At 44.0% G+C, this 11,403-nt stretch overlaps 1 long non-coding RNA gene across 1 annotated transcript in view; it reads right to left on the bottom strand.

Moving 5' to 3' along the window:
• Window positions 1-1,169: 1,169 nt before the first annotated feature.
• The window catches only part of LOC147011226 (uncharacterized), a 28,282-nt gene continuing 18,048 nt past the window's right edge, over window positions 1,170-11,403 (bottom strand). The window contains exon 3 of the long non-coding RNA XR_015052315.1: window positions 1,170-3,403. This is a non-coding gene — a long non-coding RNA (uncharacterized LOC147011226). The remainder of the gene's footprint in view (window positions 3,404-11,403) is intronic.

The following is an 11,403-nucleotide window of genomic DNA, read 5'->3' as shown; positions in this document are numbered from 1 at the left end:
TTGGTGAGGTTCTGGGCTGAATGGGTCGAAATCTTGAGGAGGAAAGGTGCCCAGCTGATGGTCATCTGATCGGGAAATCATTCAGTTGCTTACAGGTGAAGGTTTTAAATTTCAGAAAGGGAACGATGTTTTGAGGTTTATAATTTAAATCAAGTTGAATGTGGGATGTTATGAAATTCACATAATTTGCAGCAATCCATGAAATTATATGAAATTCTAGGAACTCTTTCGGGAGCAGATCTCTTTGGAGAATCCTTGGCTATCGCTGGTCAGACTTTGTGTCCAATGAGCGGTTGCTGAGAGAGACTCAAATGAGATTTGTTACTTGAATAGTCTGTGAGCGTCAGCTTCGACTGTATGGACATGTGGCTCGTTTTCCTGACGCTGATCCTGCTCACCAAATTGGAGAAGTGAGTTTGTCATGAGTAGAGAAGGGCAACGGGGCGACCGCATTCCTCGTGGTTGCAGCAGGTTGATCGGCACATCCAGATGGAGGCCCCTGGAGTACCAGTGGAAAGTGGATGCAGCGACGCGCTGCTCTGGCACATGCTGCCATACCTAACCAAACCTCAGAATCGGTTGTGTGTGTGTGTGTGTGTGTGTGTGTGTGTGTGTGTGTGTGTGTGTGTGTGTGTGTGTGTGTGTGTGTGTGTGTGTGTGTGTGTGTGTGTGTGTGTGTGTGAGTGTGTGTGAGATATGGAATTGTTAGGAATAGAAAATTTAAAAAACAAGATGTGTGTGGTTATTTATTTTTGTGTTTTTTCTTTTTGCAGCAACACTCAAGATTTCTCTGGATGGTTTCCATAGAAATAGAAATTCTATATTTTCTGCCTGCTGCCTGGACCTTCATCTCAGTCGTTTTCACATGGTTTTGTCCATTTCCTCCTCAAAAAGAACCAACCCTCCTTGAGTGGGTGTTCAGTTTCTTTTGGATTCCACTGAAAGAGGTAAGGAACACATTCAGCAGATTCCATTTGATGAATTTTGTCATAAAGCAAAAATACATGTGCACATGAACATATGTAGTTATACGTCCATGATGTAGTTATAAAGAGAAACGTATTCGGCTTAAACTCCCTTTGAAGTGCATTGCGGTGGCAGGACATGGTGTTGTCGTGGAAGTTTTGGCCACCTCAGGACAGAAAACCCTTTAATTCAGTTTAAGATGTTTATTCAGCAACAAATAGAAGACACACTCGTGCACAAGAGGAATAGCCCAGGAGCATTAAGTGAAGAACACCTTGAAACATGGAAAAAAAATGCAGAAAGCTGATTTTTTCAGGGATGGTTCTCTGATATCTCCTGAGTAAAGGTGCATAAAATCCCGAAAAATCCCGTTTGTGCTAAACGCGTGGGAACGCGAAATCCAAGATGGCCGCCGTTTCACTAATTCCGTCAACCGGAAATCAGCTAATATCACATATGGTCATGTAATACATGATAATAAGGGTTTTAAGGTATGAGGAATTCATTAGTGATGTCCTTTTTTAATTGTAAAGTCATTGTAACCCTCTAAATTGAAATTTTGGTCAATTTATTACAAAAAAAGGCATCGACAATGATCCGTCAGTCATCTTCAACATCGACTAGTCCATCATGACACCAATAGTACTGTAATATATTCTTTTCAATGTTTCTGATGCATTATATAATTACACATTATACTATATTTCCATTCGAACCCACACCAACTGTTCTCATGGTTACTCACAAGCATGAGAATTACATGAGAACTCATGAAAATCTTCTGTGAAATGAGAATTTGATGAGGTCACATGTGAAATGAAAATAGTGTTGGAATTATCATGACTTCTCCCATTATAATCTTATTCAAACACAATTATACTATTTTAAAAGGAAAATGGAAGGATGCACATACAAACATATGTACATTGATGATAACTTTGCCAGAGAATATGAAAAAGTTAAAAATGAAATTGATAGTGCTTTCTTATCGTATCAAATGAATCCATTTAACTTTATTCATTGTCACTGTTGTGGTGTAGCCTGCGGGCCTGCGGGGGCAGGGCAGGATGTGGAGGAGTGGTCGGCGTGATCACGTGTCTGCCAGGGATATAGGAGTGCGCGCCGCCTGAGGCGTGCTAGTGGTTGCTGTAGTCGCTGTGGCTTGTAGAGTGCCCCGAGTACGTAATAAAGGGGAGTTACGGGCAACGTACGCTCACGCTCCCGCTCGTGCAACAAGGCCGTGGTTGAACTGTTCCTCCACTCGTGTCTGCCTTCGAAGCGCCGCTACCACGACACCACAACTGTTGTGACCATCAAGTGGACATGCATTAGTGCAGTTCTGCCCAATGCATGTCGAGCACATGGCTGAACAGTCTAGATCAGCTTTGCGGCATGAACACTGTTTCCGCAACCGGTTTTACACCCACATGACACCATGCATAATACAGAATCAGATGCAGGTGGTCTGTCTGTGTAGAATGGGATGAGCATGTCATCATTGCATTCCAAACCCCAGTCAATTGCCTGTAAGGAGTTGCCCAACTATTCCTGCACAGCATAGTAGGCCCGATAAGCATGATATCTCATAGCTGCAGATGTGGGAGGTAAGCTCTCAAGGTGAAATGATGCAGAAGATGAGGATTTCTTCTTTCGAGTCTTTTTCATCATTTGCAGGTATGATAAAAATCGGCAGTTGTCAAGGGACGCACACGTCTCGTTCGCATGATTTAACTTTAAGACAAACATTTCCCCAGCCCTGGCAATTTGTTCATGAGTAACGTCATTTGCCTTGAAAATATCAAGGAATTTGCAGTCCTTATTCTGTAACACATTTAAGGCTGTCTTTTTACCCACTTTGTGCATTGCAGAAACAGTATCACAACCTGTGATAGCATGGGAGACAAGCAGATGGTCCCTAACACTCACATGCAAAGCCTCTCTGATACAGTCTGTGCTATAAATGGCATTATTTGCATATTGCATGAACAAGTTTGGACAAGATCTGTCGATCAGCATAACCAATAAGTCTGTATCTTTTCCCACCAGAATAACTGGACAATCACATCCCTCGGCAAGCTCGATAGCTGAGTTACAAATGAGGAAATCTGCATCTGCTTGGCTTTGTCGGCATGTTATACCATTACGGGTTAAAGAAGCCATCAGAGCAGAGATAAATCTAGCTTTGTTCTTGTGGTTGCCAAGAAAAGAAGGCTGGCTACAAGCCACCGACATTTGACTAACCCTAACCCTAACCCTAACCCTAACAGCATGGCTAATACATCAAAGGAAATTAACTGAATAAAGAGAGGCCTCTTGGAGAAACAACAGATGGTACTTTGTAAGGTTAAATTCACAAACACAAGATGAAAAACGGTCTGTCATTGGAGCTTGCTTATATCCCCGGTGACGAAAGAGTGTGTGATTCCTTGCTGGCCATCTGTCAAGAGACAAGTAATTACAAGGTTTTCACGACTTCAGAAGAATCTGTGTATTTAACTCCCAACTCGCTTTCCCAGCATATATTTATTAAATTCTTTCTCAAAGCACTAACGAAGGTTAATTGTCATTTTACCTCATTAGAAATTCAATTAACAATTCAGTTTCCCACAGTGTCAATCATGAAGCATTCCATCCCATAAAGAGAATTATGTGAAGCAGGATGCCTGGATGTAATCATGTTCATGAATAAGATCCTATGGGCTTCCAATAAGATCCCATGGATTCAAAAGTGTAGCTTCTTTTACTTATCCTCCGGTGAAGTAAACTGGCAGAAGAGTAAATGAGATATAGATATAAAATGCAAGATAAGTAGGAAATGTGATGCAAGTTTATGCCATTGGAGGAGCAAGAGGGGTAAATCAGAGGTAAATATCCGGCACGGCAGCTGTTTTAATATGTAGAGATGTGGATAGAACAGTCGTGTGAATAGCAAAATCACCTCTTTCATTGTCCAACTCGAACGTGTGTCTGTGTTTGTTTGTTTTGTTTTTTCTGTGTTGCAGAAATGCACTTTATCCCTGAAATGTTGCTATGCAAGAACATTATTGGAGTCATCATCTTCCTGGATTGACTCAACCTGGAGCTTCATCCAAATATGGTGTTTGTCTCTCTTGAAGAAAGCGGCCCTCAACATTAACTGGGTATGGAGTTTCTGTTAGACTTTCCATTGAGTTTAAAAACACTGATATTATGATTTTGTTTTGTTAACGGGATGATGAATGGAAAGGTTTTTTTATAACAAGCAGGAAATCTAAAGTATCCCAATAATTGGTTTCAGCAATGATGATCAAGGCCTCCACTCGGCTTTACAAGGACTTGGGCGGAGGGGGGGGGTGTTAAATTTTTTGGGAATGTGTCAGAGAGGGGGCAAGCATGAGATTGAAGAGAATGAGTGAGTTGGCTCCAAAGGTGGGCAGAAAGAGGAACAAATGAGTGGAAGTGAGCAGTAGTCTGGATTTAAGTGGTTCACCCTGAAGGTCTTGATGGTTGACTGTATGAGACCTGCAGAAACCTGGGGGGAGGAGGGCAAATCACAGAAAGAGTGGAGGGGTGCATGACCAGAAAGGAGGCAGAAGAAGACAGAGACCACCAACCTGTGGGCAATGGCAAAGTGATAGACCCACAGAATGAGCTTCATCATAAGAGATTCCAATGATCTTGAAGGCCTTGGTTTCCACGGCATCAAGCTGAGCAAGATGTAAGCCAGGGGATACAGCCCAGAGAGGAGAGCAGTGCTCCATCAAGCTGTGGATGATGGCCATGTAAGTGGATAGTGTGAAGACTCTGTTCTCCGGCCCAGCATGAAGAGATTCAGTTGAAGAGGATTCATCAAAATGCAGTTTTATTGAAGTGCCACATGCCAGTGGAGGTGATGTTTGCAGCTCAACCAGCACAGTCGAGAGTGACCCAAACCACACTGAGTTTTACACTCAAAAACTCTCCCTTATATATATTCTATCTCTAATTCCAATCTATCTCTGGTTATACTCTAACCCTGGTTGGTGTGACAAGAGCCCCAAAGGTGGACTCAAATGTGAGTTATAGAGTTTTCCCTTCCCTCCCACAAGGGAGGGTGGAACAGTCAAACAGCTTATCTTAGGGCCCAGCAATTCTCTTAGATTGTCCCTCTCCCCTGTCCAGGCTTCTTATCACTGTGGGATGTTTGAAGGACAAACAAAACCCCTTTTAAGTTCACAGAAATGGTAAGAGTAAGGACATGTCTTGCTTTGGTTTCACCTCATTTGAAATTCAATGAACAATTCAGTTTCCCACAGTGTCAATCATGAAGCATTCCATCCCATAAAGAGAATTATGTGAAGCAGGATGCCTGGATGTAATCATATTCATGAATAAGATCCCATGGGCTCCCATTAAGATCCCAATATGATCCCATGGATTCAAAAGTGTAGGCTCCTTTACTTATCCTCCGGTGAAGTAAACTGGCAGAAGAGTAAATGAGATGTAGATATTAAATGCAAGATAAGTAGGAAATGTGATGCAAGTTTACGCCATTGGAGGAGCAAGAGGGGTAAATCGGAGGTAAATATCCGGCACATCAGCTGTTTTAATATGTGGAGATGTGGATATAACAGTCGTGTGAAGAGCTAAATCAGCTCTTCCATTGTCTTAATCGAACGTGTGTCTGTGTTTGTTTTGTTTTTTTCTGTGTTGCAGAGATGCGCTTTATCCCTGAAATGTTGCTTTGCAGTAACATTTTTGGAGTCCACATTGTACTGGATTTTCTCAACTTGGAGGTTCATCAAAATATGTTGTTTATGTCTCTTGAAGAATGTCATCAACATTACCTGGGCATGGAGTTTCTTTTGGACTTTCCATTGAGTTTAAAACACTGATATTATTTTCTTTTGTTAGCGGGATGATGAATGGAAAGGTTTTTTATAATAAGCAGGAAATCCAAAGTATCCCAATAATTGGTTTCAGCAATGATGACCAAGGCCTCCACTTTGAATGACTCAATGTCCTCATGAGGATTGTTAAGAAAGTATCTCGGTGGGGGGTGGGGGGGGAGAGTGGGTGGGGGAGAGAGTGGTTGCCACATGATCCTTTCGGAGAGAGAATGTGACATTTCTCAGGATTGAAAGACGTATTCCAAGACTTTCACAAGTTTGTGATTTTTTTTTTCTTCCAAGTTCTGAAGAGAGAAGAGGCTGTAGCCTCTGTCTGAATGATGAGAGATGTCACAACACAGGGTGGAGCCTTCATCAAATAGATAGAGGATTTACCAGGGAGTCAGAGAGATCATTTATGAATATCAGGAATAGGACTTGGCCACGAATAGGACTGCCATAGGCAGAGAGTTATGATAATAATGCGGGATGCCAGACTGCATCAAAAGTGCAAGATATATCCAGAGACAGCCCTTATCTCATGTCTGACATTGAGGGCCTCCATCCATCCTCCATCCATTGTTGGGAGGTGAGAGAGAGGGGGCGTCATAATTCAAGAGAGGGGGAGAGAGGAGGGGGGTGAGACTGGGGGCGAGAGAAAGGGGCGAGAGAGGAGGGGAGAGAGAGGAGGGGAGAGAGAGGAGGGGAGAGAGAGGAGGGTGAGACTAGGGGGGCGACAGGGAGGCAAGAGAGAGGAGGCGTCACAATTCTACTTCTTCTTCGTTTGATATGATGTAACAATTGACGCTGGGGACCTGAGAATGTTTCCCAGGTGTTTCCCAAGTTATGGCCATTTATGATACGGTTGGTCTGATCGCATTGAAACAATGCCCCAATCCAGTCGTCGTTTACGAGAGCAAAGGAACAAAGTGAATGGGGTTGACTTACAGCTAAACACAGACAAGGGTACCCAACAGATCATTCGGTAGGGTGGGGGGAGGGGGTGGGGGGAAGAATCGTCTCACTCACCAGAGTAGTTGTCCGTGAAGTGAAAACGTCCTGAAATGTGTGCGTGCGTGTCACGTCCGTCGCCAGCACCCAGCCTTGCACCTTCTCGCGAATAGCCTTGAATTCCATTCGATGTTTGGGAGGGCACCGAGATAGTCCGTCGCGGGTTTAGACCCTGGTGCTGTGACACGGGCAGTTCCTCACACTTCACGAGACTGGTGACGTCCATTGACCCACATGGTCCGTTGGTGACCGACCCATGCCTCACACGTTGTCAGTACTGCTCACCCCCATACGTGCACCACACGCTCGCTTGCTCAAGCGCTGGGAAGGACGAATTGTCTCGTTGGCGCTGGTCGGACACCCACACGCTCGCTTGCTCACTTGCAGGCTTGCATGCTTCCTCCTCCTTTTCCTCTCTGGCTTTCTTTCTCGTTCTTTTCTCTCTCTCCTCTTACTTCTCTCCCCTCAGAACGGACCTCCAATTCGTGTTACATCTGTGGGCCATCTCGGCGGGCACAGTCCGCCCCAAGCTCACCCCGCCCCATTCCCGCATGGTACCATGACGACCCGAGTGCTCCAAATAAGGCAGGCGGTGGAGCTCGCGAAAGAACGTTGCTGAGGAAAATAAGGGCGCGCGTCAGAGCTCGTGAAAGAAATGTATGTAAACGTGTCTGTCGTAAAGAAAAAAGCTTCCCATGAGAGAGGGGATCGATTCTTTACCCTTCTCAATGCAGCACATTTAAAATCCCATGAGACATGGGGATGGGGCTAATCTGAACATGCATTGAGGAAATAACTGTCTGAGGACCTGGATGTGTGGATGCATCAATCAGACCGGATTCAGAAATCCATAACAATACATATATATATATATATATATATATATATATATATATATATATATATATATATATATATATATATATATATATATATATATAACATACACACATATATGAAAGGCCTAGTGTTGGCTTAAGATTCTTGGGTCTTGAGGTCAAGCCCCTGTCGGCTGTTGAATTACCACCAAGTCGGGTTGACTCAGCCTGTCATCCTTCCAAGGTCGGCAATATGAGTACCAGCTTGCTGGTAACAGAGGAATTGCATCAGCGGCACAGCTGCACCCCCAGAAAATGATGCAGCCAAGCAGCCACAGGCTGCATACGAATGAATGAATGAATAAATAAATAAATAAATAAATACATGACCACTGCATGGGGTATGATGTTCTGTGAACCTTCTAATTTCGATTTGAACTGTGACACTGTTATGTGAATTGTTCTTCTTTTCTTTAATCATAGTTTCATTTAAATGCTTGAGGCTTTGTGGTCTGCCATTGTTTCTTATTCCTGTTTTGCTTTCATTCCAAACAGATGATTTTCCATCCAGATATGTTCGACGTGATTGTTCTACTCCTCAAATGCCTTCAACTAAGCTTTTACATGCTTGTGCACCTGACCTTATGGATAGGGATGCACGCGTTGATGATTATTGTGAGGATGTGGTTTTTTCCTTGAAAAAAGCTTCAAGTGGAAGGTATTTTTATGGATTTGTCTTGATGACTTTAATACCCTTTCCCTCTGGGAGCGATTTTTATGGTGTCGATGAATCTACATCAGATCTCCTCTCGTTCCACCTTCGATACCCCTTTCCTCTGGTAGTGGACAGTGGTTAGACTCCCGACACTAAGCCATGGCAAGTCATCTCCCCAATATCGTGTGTGGGTAGGGATTTTGTTCGGGGAGGGGGGTGGGGAGGGGCTTGGTTACTTGATGTCTATGACTTGACCCCAAATAGCACATACGCAAAATTTGAGGAAAATCGTCCAAGCACTTTTCGATCCTGTAAGGTTCAGACATACATATACATTATATATGAACATGCTGGAAGATTATAGTTCAGGATTCATATTCTGAAAAGGGTCGCAAACCGAGTGGTTATGAAGCACACACACACACACACACACACACACACACACACACACACACACACACACACACACACACACACACACACACACACACACACACACACACACACACACACACACACACACACACACACACACACACACCACTTGGGGAGAGGGTTTGGTCCATATTCTTGGTTGCTTGCTGTGGTTAACCTGGATGCTTCAAGACCAGGGAGGGCTTTGTTGGGCACAGCATGGATAAGGAGACAGATTGGTCCATAAGTCATGGTTCCTTGCTGGGGTGAAGATGTATGTATGCTTCAGGACTGAGGAAGGCTCCGCTCAGCCTTAGGGACTCGTGAGTGAAGATGACGACTGGTGGTGGCGGTGCATACACACGCACACACACATACAAGAATCGTGATTTACACATATACATGCACGATTGTGATTTATACACCTCTCTAAGAAATAAAATTCTCTCTGCATGTTCACGGTTTTTTCAAACACTGCTGAGCTGACAAGTACAAAATTTGGTACACAGGCCAAGTCTGACCCGGAGATTGTTCGACAGCTATTTTCATTCCCTACTTCAGTCTTTTCGACGCAAGAACTGTATGACCATTTATGACCTCGAAGACCCTTTAATACCTCAACGACCCTTGAGGACCTGTAAGACCCCTAAACCCCAAAGACAATGAAACCCTTTAAGACCCTTTTTACTCTTCATACCCCTTATACCCTTCAGACAGATTAGACAGCTTGGACCTTGGGCATTTGGAGCTTTAGACCACTTGGACCTTTTTAGACCCTTTTTACATGCTTGAAAATTTCGATTCCTTTGAAACCTCTTTGACGCTAACTACAATCAGAACATACCCTTTTGACTATCTCGAATATTTTAAGCAGACACTGCACAAACATCTGTCGTCTTCTGAAAAAAGACAGACTGTACATTTTTCAGCGAGTTGTTCACAAACTCAACCACCCAAACATGGGTGGGTCGAGTTTTTAAAAACACGAGCAGAGTACCTGAGGGAGTGGAAGGGGAGTAGGGTGGGAGGGAATAGGAGGAGAAGGGAGGGGAAGGGGTTGGGTGGGAGGGAATAGGAGGGTAGGAAGGGAAAGGGGTTGGGTGGGAGTCCAGAGGGAGGGGTGTGGATTGGAAGGAGGCAGGGGAAGGCGTGGGGTGGGTGTCTGGAGAAAGGGGATGTGGTGGGGGGGAGAGGAGGAGGCGGTGAGGTGTGAGTCGGTCGGGAGGAGCTGGGGTGGGATTAGGGAGGGGAATGGATGGGCGGAGGGATCAAACATTGCCCAGCCACACTGGGTATCTTTGCCAGTTGCACATGTTATACCTGACATATTGCACTTGTTATGTAAACACATGGTATGTGTGACATTATACAGGTTATACACACATGTTATATGTGACAGATTGCACTTGTTATATACACTTATGCATCACATTGCACATGTTGTGTTCACACATATTATATATTCTTGTTCTTTCGGCTGCTCCCGTTAGGGGTCGCCACAGCGGATCATCCGTATGATCTGCATTGTGATTTGGCACATGTTTTACGCCGGATGCCCTTCCTGACGCAACCCTGGTCGCCTCTTACGACACAGGGATATGGTACACCTATTTTAACCGGGGCATACACCGGGCCCAGTACACTGGTACTCACTTCGCCGACCTCGGAAGGATGACAGGCTGAGTCAACCTCCTGATGCAACATATTATATGCAACATATACCCGCAAATGGATATAACAACCAACGACACACATGAAGGTTGAAACTTCGAGACCTGGGAAGTGCTCACCGTTCCACCTTCTGGAACCTACATAAGGAAATAACAACAAACAACAAACACACAGAGAATTGCTGAATTTGACGATGATTTAATTTTCAACTCGATGTGTTTGAATTTCCCATCTGAGCACAATCTTGGCCAGCTGAGGAGTGGGATGTAAAATTATTTATTGAGTGATGGTGACCACTCGTGCTTATAATGGGTGGAGTCAAATTTGGTTTGCTACATCCCAGTGGTGAATCAACATTTTATCACCAGTTACCAGGTCAGCAATGAAGTTGGCAAGGCATGTGTTGAACAATTCATGAAACACATGACGTGATGGCAGTCGTTGCTGTCAATCATGAGTCCTCAGGTTCGAGGACCATTTTGCCGATACCATGTACAAGCCTGAGCGTTTGTGGATAAAGATGAAAACGCTACCTTGAGAATTTCCAACCTCTGTGGGAATTTTTGTGACTTTCACATGGAGGTCCTTCTTGATGAATGCCTCGACCCCGGAAACAGTTTGTGGGTCATCACATCTGCTGGTTATCCTGACCTCGGGTCATCTTTAAGCGACTCAATTTTCCTCATACGCTGCCTACTGTAGACTCAGTCACCCATAGGGATTCCGTAGAATATGAAGGCGCAACCACGCCAAACACGGTCACCACAAATAATTGGATTTATTGGAAGTGGACACGAAGCCTCAATGCTTGATTTTAGTCGCATGTAAATTTTACCAGTCTTCTTAAATATATTTAAGATTGAAATAGCAACAAAAAAGGGGGAACAACATGCAATGCCAGGTTAATGAACTGAATATTTGATAACATCCCAAGGAGAAGAGTAGAGAAACTAAGATATCA

Source organism: Eptatretus burgeri, chromosome 16 (genome assembly GCF_056783735.1).
Source record: "Eptatretus burgeri isolate ZD-2024b chromosome 16, Ebu_testis_v1, whole genome shotgun sequence".
NCBI lineage: Eukaryota > Metazoa > Chordata > Myxini > Myxiniformes > Myxinidae > Eptatretus > Eptatretus burgeri.
The sequence above is the reverse complement of the archived record's forward strand: the minus strand, read 5'-3'. Positions and strand labels throughout refer to the sequence as shown.